Genomic DNA, 12204 nt, shown 5'->3' with positions numbered 1-12204 from the left:
CTTGTCTGTATAGACATGAGCGTGAAATAAAATGTTCACCGAACTCGGAATTTCAATAATTACATTGGAATTTCAATAATTCCATTGTTACGCATGCTATGTGGCATGTGACACCGTCTTGTTGAAACCACATGTCATGCAAGTCAAGCTCTTGCATTTTGGGCAAAAAAAAAAGTTGGATATCATCTCACGATAGCCTTAACCATTCGCAGTGAGGTTACGATTCGTAACATCTTTGAAGAAGTACGGTCCAATGATGCCACTAGCCCATAAACCGTACCAAACTGTGACTTTTTCTAGATGCATTGGTAGGTCTTGCAATGCTTCTGGCAGATCTTTACACCAAAATCGCCAATTCTGCTCATTTACGTACCCATTGAGCAAGAAATGAGCTTCGTCATATAATGGAAGAAGCGGGCGATGAACTTTCTTTACAGAGCACGCATTTTGATAATAAAAATCAATAATTTGCAAGCGTTGTTCGTTTGTAAGACAATTCATGGTAAAATTATAGACCAAACTGAAGATGTTTGTCTGGGAAACAAAACACGAAACGTGCGTGAGCTGTTTAAACCAGTGTTGCCAAAAAGATAAAAGCTAAAAACTCACCCTTTACATTAATGGAAATTGAAAATTTTCTGTTTAGCATAACATGAGTTCCACCCTAATGTTAATAGTAATGGCATACACCTTCACTTGGACGCGCTGATTTAAATCCACCCCAAAACAGCCATTGCAAAACATGAAACCCCCCAAAGCAGACAAAAGAAATCGATTTCATGGTCATTCATGTCTAATGCCTTAAACTTAATTTAATTTGTTGTCCTAATAATGTTTCAAGTCTCTTGTAGCGACTAGCAGCACTTCCACTGTGTCTTTTTGTCTTTTGTTTCCAACTCGGCGCGCTTGGTCGACATATAGTGCCAGTGTCTCCTGGAATGTATATCTCTTAGTAATTTCTTTTAGTTAGTTTGGTTTTTTTCGAAAGAAACAGTATAACATAGGTATATATATGTACATACATTTTATTTTACTGAGCATTCTAGCGTTCTACTTATGAATACGTAAGCTGCTATTTACTTATTATAAGTGTTATCAGTGATTGTGGTCATCATACAACAACAAGTGCCAAAAAATTTCATAAAAAGAGAAGCAAAGTGTGCCTAAAATAATAACACGGTAAGTTGTCATCGATTTGCGCATACATTTAGTCTTTTAAAAATAATTGAAAAAATTGAAAATTTGAAAAAAACCTATTCAATGGTTCGTTTATGTTTGTTTGAAGATATGATGTGTATCAAATTCTCCCCCGATCCTGTCTCATTCTGGTATTTCCTACTTCTCTTACGCTATTCTTAAACAATTTATTGTACAATTTTTTGTACAAATTAATTGCGAAATCAAGTATGTACGGTGGACGTTTCATTAAATTACACCTTGGTTTCTTAGATACTAAAAAAAGCGTACATACGACTTTGACTTTGAGATCGGTATTGTGGCTACCATTATAGCATTTTTCTGCATCTTTTTCTTACATTTTCGTTCCTTTTCGATCGGTTGGTATGACAGTGCACAACGGAATATTTCTTTTACGTAATCGATCTAACAAGCCTGTGACGCTGAAAGCCTGGGTTTGCATCCCAGCGAGAACAGAATAATTAAAGTGTTCAGCGGGGGCCATCCCATCCTAATGCTGACGACGTGAGGTACTTTGCCGTGTAAAAACATCTCCTCAAGTAGGTGTCGCCGTTCCCACTCGACTCCAAAAAAGGTCCTTAGCCTTGAATCGGATAGCACTGAATGTTCATGGGCAAACTAACATTTGCAAACGATCTAACATAGCCGTTTTTTAAGTAATATCAGCAAATAAAATTCGAAAGTCTGCAACAAGTGCGACAGGCGTTTTCGTTATTATGACACCAGGTTGAGTTCTAGTCTTATTCTTAGTGATTATTAGGTTGGGTTTATAAGTGCATCCGATGACAGACGGCCACATAAACCTAACCTTTTACTTAATGATACCTGCTTACTATATGCCAGAAATTTTATTTCTCCCTTCCGGGGAGAGAAAACAGTAAAAAGAGGGAACGCCGTTGTTGTGCTTCAGATATTTGTTTTTTTCTAAAAATACTATCTACACTCACGGTGCGCCTGAACCAACTTTAACTAAAAAGGCCTTACACCGGGAATATTATGTGAGATTCTGAAACGTCAATGTTCATAGACGAGAAAAAACATAAAACAAAACAAGTAAAAAGGCGTTAAGTTCGGCCGGGCCGAACTTTGGATACCCACCACCTCGGGTATATATGTAATCCAACTTTCATCAAAATCCGGTGAAAATTGCATACCTTATGTTCCATAGCAGTTATATCGAAATATTTTCCGATTTGGAAAATATTGGATGTCGGAAAGCCCAACATAAGTCACTGTGTCAAATTTCAGTGAAATCGGATTATAAATGCGCCTTTTATGGGGCCAAGACTTTAAATCAAGATAAGGATCTACATGGCAGCTATATCCTAATCTGGACCGATGTGGGCCAAGTTGCAGAAAAATGTCAAAGAGCTTAATACAACTCACTGTCCCAAATTTCAGCAAAATCGCATAATAAATGTGGCTTTTATGGGCCTAAGACCCTAAATCGGTCTATAAGGCAGCTATATCCAAATCTGGACCGATCTGGGCCAAATTGACGAACGATGTCGAAGAACCTAATACAACTCACTGTCTCAAATTTCAGCAAAATCGGATAATAAATGTGGCTTTTATAGGCCTAAGACCCTAAATCGGAGGATCGGTCTATATGGCAGCTATATCCAAATCTGGACCGATCTGGGCCAAATTGACGAACGATGTCGAAGGGCCTAACACAACTCACTGTCTCAAATTTCAGCAAAATCGGATAATAAATGTGGCTTTTATAGGCCTAAGACCCTAAATCGGAGGATCGGTCTATATGGCAGCTATATCCAAATCTTGACCGATCTGGGCCAAATTGACGAACGATGTCGAAGAGCCTAATACACTGTCTCAAATTTCAGCAAAATCGGATAATAAATGTGGCTTTTATAGGCCTAACACCCTAAATCGGAGGATCGGTCTATATGGCAGCTATATCCAAATCTGGACCGATCTGGGCCAAATTGACGAATGATGTCGAAGAGCCTAACACAACTCACTGTCTCAAATTTCAGCAAAATCGGATAATAAATGTGGCTTTGTGACCCTAAATCAGTCGATCGGTCTTTGAACTTAACCTGCTAATGGACAAAACAAGAATCTGTGCAAAGTTTCAGCTCAATATCTCTATTTTTAAAGACTGCAGCGTGATTTGATTTATATGTATGTTATAGGGTCGGAAATGGATATTTCGATGTGGTGCAAACGAAATGACAAAATTAATACACCCACATCCATCGGTGGTGGGTTTAAAAATATGTGGAGAGATTTTTAAATAAATCCACTTTGAAAATTCGTGCCCACGAAGTACGATAAATTTTTATTTTTTGAAACGAACACTCAAATGATTTTTTCTGCGCTTTGTGGATAAAAGTATCCTTAAAAATAAATTCAACCCAAATTTTTTCACAAACATACGCAAAATACCCATTTCAGGCAAAATACCCATTTCGCCATTTTTATACCCACCACAGAAGGATGGGGGTATATTCATTTTGTCATTCCGTTTGCAACACATCGAAATATCCATTTCCGACCCTATAAAGTATATATATTCTTGATCAGCGTAAAAATCTAAAACGATCTAGACATGTCCGTCCGTCTGTCTGTTGAAATCACGCTACAGTCTTCAAAAATGGAGATATTGAGCTGAAATTTTGCACAGATTCTTTTTTGTCCATAAGCAGGTTAAGTTCGAAGATGAGCTATATCGGACTATATCTTGATATAGCCCCCATATAGACCGATCCGCCGATTTAGGGTCTTTGGCCCATAAAAGCCACATTTATTATCCGATTTTGCTGAAATTTGGGACAGTGACTTATGGTAGACCCTTCAATACCCTTCGTCAATTTGGTCCAGATTTGGATATAGCTGCCATATGGACCGATCCTCCGATTTAGGATCTTAGGCCAATAAAAGCCACATTTATTATCCGATTTTGATGAAATTTGGGACAGTGAGTTGTGTTAGGCCCTTCGACATCCTCCGTCAATTTGGCCCAGATCGGATCAGATTTGGATATAGCTGCCATATAGACCGATCCTCCGATTTAGGGTCTTAGGCCCATAAAAGCCACATTTAATATCCGATTTTACTGAAATTTAAGACAGTGAGTTGTGTTAGGCCCCTCGATCTCCTTTGTCAATTTGGTCCAGATCGGTCCAGATTTAGATATAGCTGCCATATAGACCGATCTCTCGATGATTTAAGGGTTTTTGCCCATAAAAGGCGCATTTATTATCCGACGTCGCCGAAATTTGGGACAGTGAGTTATATTTGGCCCTTCGACATCCTTCGTCAATTTGGCTCAGATCGGTCAAGATTTGGATATAGCTGCCATATAGACCAATCTCTCGGTTTTAGGTTTTGAGGCCAGAAAAAGCCCATTTATTGTCCGATGTCGCCTCAATTTGCGAAAGTGAGTTGTGTTGGGCCCTTTGACATCCTTTTTCAATTTCACTCAGATCGATCAAGATTTGGATATAGCTGCCATATAGACCGACATCTCGATTTAAATCTTGGTCCCAAAAAAGACGAATTTATAATCCGATTTAACTGAAATTTGACACATTGACATATGTTAGGCTTTTCGACATCCATTTTGTATATGGTTCAGATCGGTTTATTTTTAGATATAGCTACTAAAAAGACCAATATTTTGATATACATAATTGAACATTGACTTGTACTTATTAGTATTTGGTCAAAATCGGATCATATTTCGATATAACTGCTATCTGACAAAAGGTTTGCAAATTTCACTGGATTTTGACGAAAGGTGGTTTACATATATACCCGAGGTGGTGGGTATCCAAAGTTCGGTCCGGCCGAACTTAACGCCTTTTTACTTGTTTTTAAATTGGCCGTAAAAGCCACAAATATTGTTTGAGGGAACAAATTGTGTGCATGCGTTTGGGGGACATATGAAGTAATACAAACAAGTGAGAGCGTGCTCGGCCGAACCGAATTTCACATACCCTCCATCTTCTCTTTTTATGCAAACAAAGAATAATTAATAAGGACGGAGGAGGAGGAGGAGCTATATCAAGTTATAGTCCGATTCGGGGCTCAAGAGGCAAAATCGGGAGATCGGTTTTTATGGGAACTGCATCAAGCTATAGATCGATTCAGACTATATTGCACACGTATATTGAAGGCCATGGGAGAAGCCGTTGTACACAATTTGTGCCAAATCGGATGCGAATTGCGCTCTCTAGAGGCTCAAGAAGTCAAGATCCCAGATCGGTTTATATGGCAACTATATCAAGTTATGGACCGATTTGGACCATACTTAGCACAGTTGTTGGAAGTGATATCAAAACACATGTCAAATAGGACGAGAATTGCGCCCTCTAGAGGCTCAAAAAGTCAAGACCCAAGATCGGTTTATATGGCAGCTATATCAATACATAGACCGATTTGGCCCATTTACAATTCCAACCGACCTACACTAATAAGAAGTATTTGCGCAAAATTTCAAGCGGCTAGCTTGACATACAGACGAACGGACATGGCTATTTCGACTTAAAATGTCACCATGATCAAGAATATATGTACTTTATGGGCTGTTAGACGCATATTTCGAAATGTTACAAACAGAATGACGAAATAAGTAAACCCCCATCCTATAGTGGAGGGTATAAAAATAAAACATAAGCCCAAATGGGGGATCTGGGCTTTGCGTTTTGAAAACTCAAGGGTTTTCCCAATTTTTTAACAAAAAATTGCACATATTAAAGTGCATATAGCACTCGTTAAAGTTTCACTTATAACGCTCTTTACAAAAGAAGAAGAAAAAGTTGAGATATTTATCGATTTGGCCCATTTACAATGCCAACCGATCTACATTATTTGGAAGTATTTATGAAAAAATTCAGGCGGTTTACTTTACTTACTTTACTTTAATTGGCTATGACAGAATATTTGTTCCACCAGCCGAACGTAGAATAGCGTTCCAAGCGCCTCGATCGGAGATTTTAGAATGAGCGCAGAATCATTCTAAAATCTGTGACACCAAGTTTCGAGGTGTCTCGGGCTTTTGGTCTTCCCGGTTTGCTGGTACCACCGTGTTTGCCTTCAAAAGACTTCTTTGCTGGTGCCTCTTCATCCATTCTGACAACATGACCTCGCCAACGCATGCGTTCAACTATGCTGTCGTCGTCATACAGGTCGTGGTTCATACGTCGCCTATATTCTCCATTAATGCAAACTGGTCCATATATTTTACGAAGAATCTTTCTCTCAAATACTCCAAGCACTGCCTCATCTGCTCTCGGAATCATATAACAACACGAGTAGTATCAGTGTTTTGTATAGTGTAATCTTCGTCTGTCGAGAGGTGGCCTTGTTTCTAAACTGCTTACTTAGTCCAAAGTAGCATCTGTCTGCCAGTATTTTTCTTCGCTTAATCTCAAAACTGGTGTCATTCGTTTCGGTTACGACGGTGCCGAGGTAGATAAGATTACTGACTGTCTCACAGTTGTGGTTACCTATTTTCTCCATTTTTTTTTATCTGCTCGGTTATGCAAGCCTCTTTGGGAGTTGAAACCATCCATTTCGTCTTATCTCCATTTACTGCCAGACCCATTTTCACTGACTCTCTTTCGATTCTTTCAAAGGCTGCAGTTACTACCTCCGGTGACCGACCTATGATATCGATGTCGTCGGCATAGGCGAGTAGCATGTGTTCTCTTGTGATTCGTGTGTCATATCTATTCACATCTGCATCTCATATAATCTTCTCCAACAGGATATTGAAGAGATCACACAATAGGCTGTCCCCTTGTCTGAAACCTCGTTTGGTATTAAATGGTTCGGAGAGATTCGTTCCTATTCTTACTGCAGAGTCTTATGAATTTTGCAGGGATACCAAATTCAGACATGGCTTGAAATACCTTTGAACGTAAAGGAGTATCGAAGGCGGCTTTGTAGTCAACAAAGAGATGGCAGATGTTGATTTGTCCTTCTTGGGTCTTTTCCAGGATTTGGCGGATAGCTTTACTCCTTCGAAAGTTGGCATGCTTTCGACAGACAGACGAACGGACATGGCTGGTTAGACTTAAAATCTCATGACGGCCAAGAATATACATATTGTATATTATTTGTGGTGTCTTCGCATTGTTACAAACGGAATGGCGAAATTAGTATACCCCCTGTCTTGAGCTGGTTTTTACAAATATTCCAAAAGCAGAATGGACTACCCTGCTTTACTTTTGAAAATAATTTTGCGCTTTTTTGGCAAATAAATCCCGATATTTTACTATGTTATATAGGCTGTATATAAGGATTTCTGTTGTTCATTGACCTTTATTTAAATTGGACAAATAATATTTGTGGCATTGACATTAATAGCGAGAATTTGTTGAGCATATTTATACCTGATACAATCCGGCTTGAAGAAGTTTGCAATCCTTTTTTGAGGTAGGAAAATGGGATATATTGAGATATTTGTAAAGAAATCTTTATCTGCTAAAAAATTTGGAGTTTTCCGCTGTTTTCTTTTCATATCCCACTTGCGTCAGTCGATCAAATTCGTTTTACTATAATTCACAAACCATTTTGTGGATTCCTTGAATGCTTTTTCTCTATCAATACGGAGGTGGCTAATAAAGATTTTTTGTTTTTAAATCTTGTCATAGATTCAAGAGACTTGCTAAAATGTACCATAGCGGGTAAAATGGTCCACTTTAAACGGCAGTTTTGTAAACAGATAACGAAAATAGCTCAACTGTGAGTATGTGGTAAAGAGTCTTTAACAAACGCCAACATTTTAAAATATATTACGTTTTCCCCTATTTTGAACGATTTATACTTTTATGCAAAAACAAAAAAAACTAGCCACGTTCGATTCGGATTATTCCCTCCAAGTTCTCGAGAAGCCTAACCGAAATTTCAACGCGGGAAGACATCTATCTATCAAAAAGTCAGTCCGACAGGTTGAAAAGTGGGTGTAGATATTGATCCGCCCCATGCCACTCAGGACATACATCTAAGCCAGTAATCGGCTTGTTGTGCGCTATAAATACTAATAAAGTATCCTCGAAAAAGAAAATCTAATTGAGGAATTCCGAGCTACTTACAATATCCTTATTGTTTTCCATGCCACACCCATAAGTTGTTTCATGTCTGGTATTGTGTCGCCACCTAAGTACCGATGTCTGTTAGCCATGAAAGCCGGACAGTGACATAGGAAATGCTGAGTTTTTTGTTGTGCTAGTTTCTCTTCTATAGCGATTGCAGATTTCGGTGAATTATCAAAAATATAGTGGTCCAGACGACAAAAAAGAGCAAATAAGTTTAATCAATTAATCAGAGCAGTACCATAATGTCTATGAATGAGAACAGGGGCTTTCAGGAACATGCCTGAGTTCGGTTTCCATGTACTTTGGCTACGGCAATAAGAAATGCAGGAAAATCTAATTGCTGTAAAAATCGACTTTCGCCGCTTACATTAAACCGGATGGAATACAGAAAATTTCCAGATTCTCTCTTGCGAAAATAAGAGGTCGAAACACATGATTCCAATAAATTGTGACCTAGTGGTTTCCATTCGTGAAAATAACATTTATTGAAAATTCGGGAAGACATCTATTTATCAAAAAGACAGTCCGACAGGTTGAAAAGAGGGTGCAGATATTAATCAGCCCCACGCCACTATGGACATACATCTAAGCCAGTAATCGGCTTGTTGTGCGCTCTAAATACTAATAAAGTATCCTCGAAAAAGAGAATCTAATTGAGGAATTCCGTGCTACTTACAATATCCTTATTGTTTTCCATGCCACGCCCATAAGTTGTTTCATGTCTGGTTTTGTGTCGCCATCTAAGTACCGATGTCTGTTAGCCATGAAAGCCGGGCAGTGACATAGGAAATGCTCCAAAGTCTCATCATCTTTCCCACATGACCTGCACATGCTATCACTTGCCGCACCTATTTTGCATATGTGAGCTCGTAGTCCCATGTGTCCTGTTATGATACTGAAAGCTGCGTTGCAGACCTTGGTATTGAAGGAATTTTCTATTTTATGCACAATCTCGCTCAGGGCAGTCTCCACCGACATTCCCTATACATAAACGGGCGGTTTTTACTTGAGCCGTTTGCTGGATTTCGTACTCTTTATCATGGTATCCACGATACGTTTCATGGTTTTGAGTAGAGAGGACGCAAGGCTTATAGGTATGGAGGCCTTTGGTGTCGCATATCTTGCCTTAGCGGACTTAATAAATACCACTCTTGTCTCCTGCCAGGCTTTCGGAGTATATGCAAGTGCTAGGCACGCTGTGAAAATAGTGACCAGATGGGGCGCCAGATAGTCGGCCTCCTTTTGTAGTAACGCCGGAAGTATTCCAACAGGGTGACTTAAATGGTTTAAAGCTCCTCAAGGCTTCCTTTACCATAAATTCTGTAATGAAAAGCCTTCGATCTCCGTCAGTCCCGTCGTATCCTGCGGAAAATGCGTTATTATTAAAAGCCTCAACTTGTCCTCCGTTGTTGTCCTCAGTTTCGACATGGGTTTTTGAGAGAAACTTTTTCATCTTGGCGGCGTCATTAACTTTATCTACCTAATACACACCCCAATAAGCTTCACGCTTTTTTACGACGTGCTCTGTTTTAAAGTCTTCCGACATCTAACCCAATATTTCGAATCTCCCCGGTCATTCAGGTTTTTTCGTGGGCTGATATCCTTCTCGAAGAGGAAAGTGCAGTCGTAATCCTGTTAACGTTGTCGTCAATGTCTTCTATGCTTGGAAAACCTAAATTAAACCTAAATTCCGAATTTTGTCCAGTTGGTATTTAACACCTTACAGAAGCTAATCAGATTCGACGCTGGCCGTGCTATTCAAGACCTAATGTAGCAATGGTCTGAGAAGCAATGCTCCATGGAGACCCACCAATCCTGAACCTCATCGCTTAGGTTTTCCGAACACATTGTAACATCTTAAATCTCCTAGTAATCAACTCTGCGGAAAATATATAATTTACACTTTTTTGGCAAATAATACCAAATAACCAGTAGAAAATATAACTGGAGGTTCATAAATCTCCGTTCGTCATATGACATGTGGGCAAGGTCCACTTGAAGGCTGCACAATTTATTGACTCAACAAAGAAAAAAACAAAAAAATTTGGGAACAATTTTCTTTATTTCTCAACATAATTTCCTTTTAGCTTTACACACTTTTCCCAGCGATTTTTAATAGCTTTGATACCCCGATTGCAGTAAGAACTGTCTAGCACCTTAATATAGCCATCAACCGCAACTTACTGCTCTGGCAATTTTTTTTTTTTGAGGGAGCTAAATCTAGCGAATAATGTGGGGTTTTACCATTTCCGCCGCAGAAGTTGAGTTTTTTGCTGTGCTAGTTTCTCTTCTGTAGCGATCGCAGATTTCGGTGAATTATCGAATTTGGCTACGGCAACAAGAAATGCAGGAAAATCTAATTGCTTAAAAAATGGACTTTCGCCGCTTACATTAAACCGGATGGAATACTGAAATTTTCCAGATTCTCTCTTGCGAAAATAAGAGGTCGAAACACACGTTTCCAATAAATTGTGATCTAGTGGTTTCCATTCGTGAAAATAACATTTATTGAAAATTTTCAAATTATTAAAAACAATTAAGTTTACACAAAATTGCTGACTTAACGAAAGACACTTCGCATGTGGTGTAGGTCACTGCCTATACACAAAAACAGCACTGGCAGCATCAACCGTTGGGCGATCGCCGTGCGAAAAACAAAAGAGTTTTGCAAGAGATGTTTGTGTTTGTTGCTATTGGCATCGTTGGATGGGTTCGATTTGAATAAGGGAAGTACGATCTGATTTGTTTTCCATTGCACTTACGAATCAAGTCGTCTTAAAGAGCCCTGTTCAAATTCAGATGTGTGCTTTACAACCTACTCTAGTTGGGATGGTTGTAAAAGCACCATGATCCATTTGACATTTCCCGCTGATGATTTTTCTTGGTCGAAATTGAAATTGCGAATCGGGGGAAACCAGTTAAATGCTTCTAGCAGCAACACACTTTTGCTGACATTTGAATGTTTTTTTTTTTTGCTATACTATTTTTTTGAATAGAAAGAATTAAACAATGGTCTAAAGCCGGACAATATCCTGCAATGGAATCTCTACAAAATTAACATATTTTAAGAGCGTAGTGATACGTTGCATGAAAAATTTCAGACAAATTGGATTTCCAGGGGCTCAAGACTTCTAATCGGGATATCGGTTGATGTAAGGGCTTATAAGACTATTCACCGAATTAGGCCGATCTGGACCATACTTGTCACGACTGTTGGAAGTTGTTATAAAACACTATGAGTGTGTATATAATTTCAGCCCAAACGCATAAACATTGCGGCTTTCAGATGCCAAATCGGAAGATATGATTGTATGACAGCTAAATCAGACTATATACTGATTTGGACCATACTTGCCACGATTGTTGCAAGTCGTAACAGAACACTATGTGCACAAATTTCAGTCCATTGGGGTATTAATTGCAGCTTCTAGGAGCAGCTCAAGAAATCAAGTCAAAGTATCACTTTATATGGGAGCTTTATCCAAATCTAAACCCGATATGTCTCATATACAATGCCCTACGACCTACATCTGTGCTATATTTCTAGTAGTTAGCTTTACGCGTTCAACAGCGGACGGCTGTTGAACCGATGCCGGCGATCAATGTCTTAACTTAGGTTAATCTTCTTAGAACATGTCAAACTATTTAACTACGATCATTTTTCGATATTTATAACAGAACTTCGGTCTAAACGCTCCATAAACACAGTTCTTTTTTCACCAAATTATCGCATTTGAAAAAGTAGGAGAAAGGTGTTTCCAGAAAAAAGTGAATGTCTCCGTGAAAGAAAAAGTTTTAAATGAATTTTTAAAATGGAAGTTTTAGAGCAAGGGAAAAGCTTTCTTTCCATGGAACTACATGTGCATATGGTGTAATTTGGATACTAACAATATTAGCTGAGGAATAATGCCAAATTTTGAATTATTTATATTTTTTG

At 38.7% G+C, this 12204-nt stretch overlaps 1 protein-coding gene across 1 annotated transcript in view; it reads left to right on the top strand.

The window, feature by feature from the left end:
- Nucleotides 1-876: 876 nt before the first annotated feature.
- LOC106087781 (uncharacterized) overlaps nt 877-12204 on the top strand; it is a 79180-nt gene continuing 67852 nt past the window's right edge. Inside the window, exon 1 of the mRNA XM_013252953.2 lies at nt 877-1179. The gene's annotated coding sequence lies outside the window, so the exon portion shown is untranslated. The remainder of the gene's footprint in view (nt 1180-12204) is intronic.

Source organism: Stomoxys calcitrans, chromosome 1 (genome assembly GCF_963082655.1).
Source record: "Stomoxys calcitrans chromosome 1, idStoCalc2.1, whole genome shotgun sequence".
Taxonomy (NCBI): domain Eukaryota; kingdom Metazoa; phylum Arthropoda; class Insecta; order Diptera; family Muscidae; genus Stomoxys; species Stomoxys calcitrans.
Note: the sequence above shows the minus strand (reverse complement) of the source record. Positions and strands in the feature narration are given on the sequence as shown.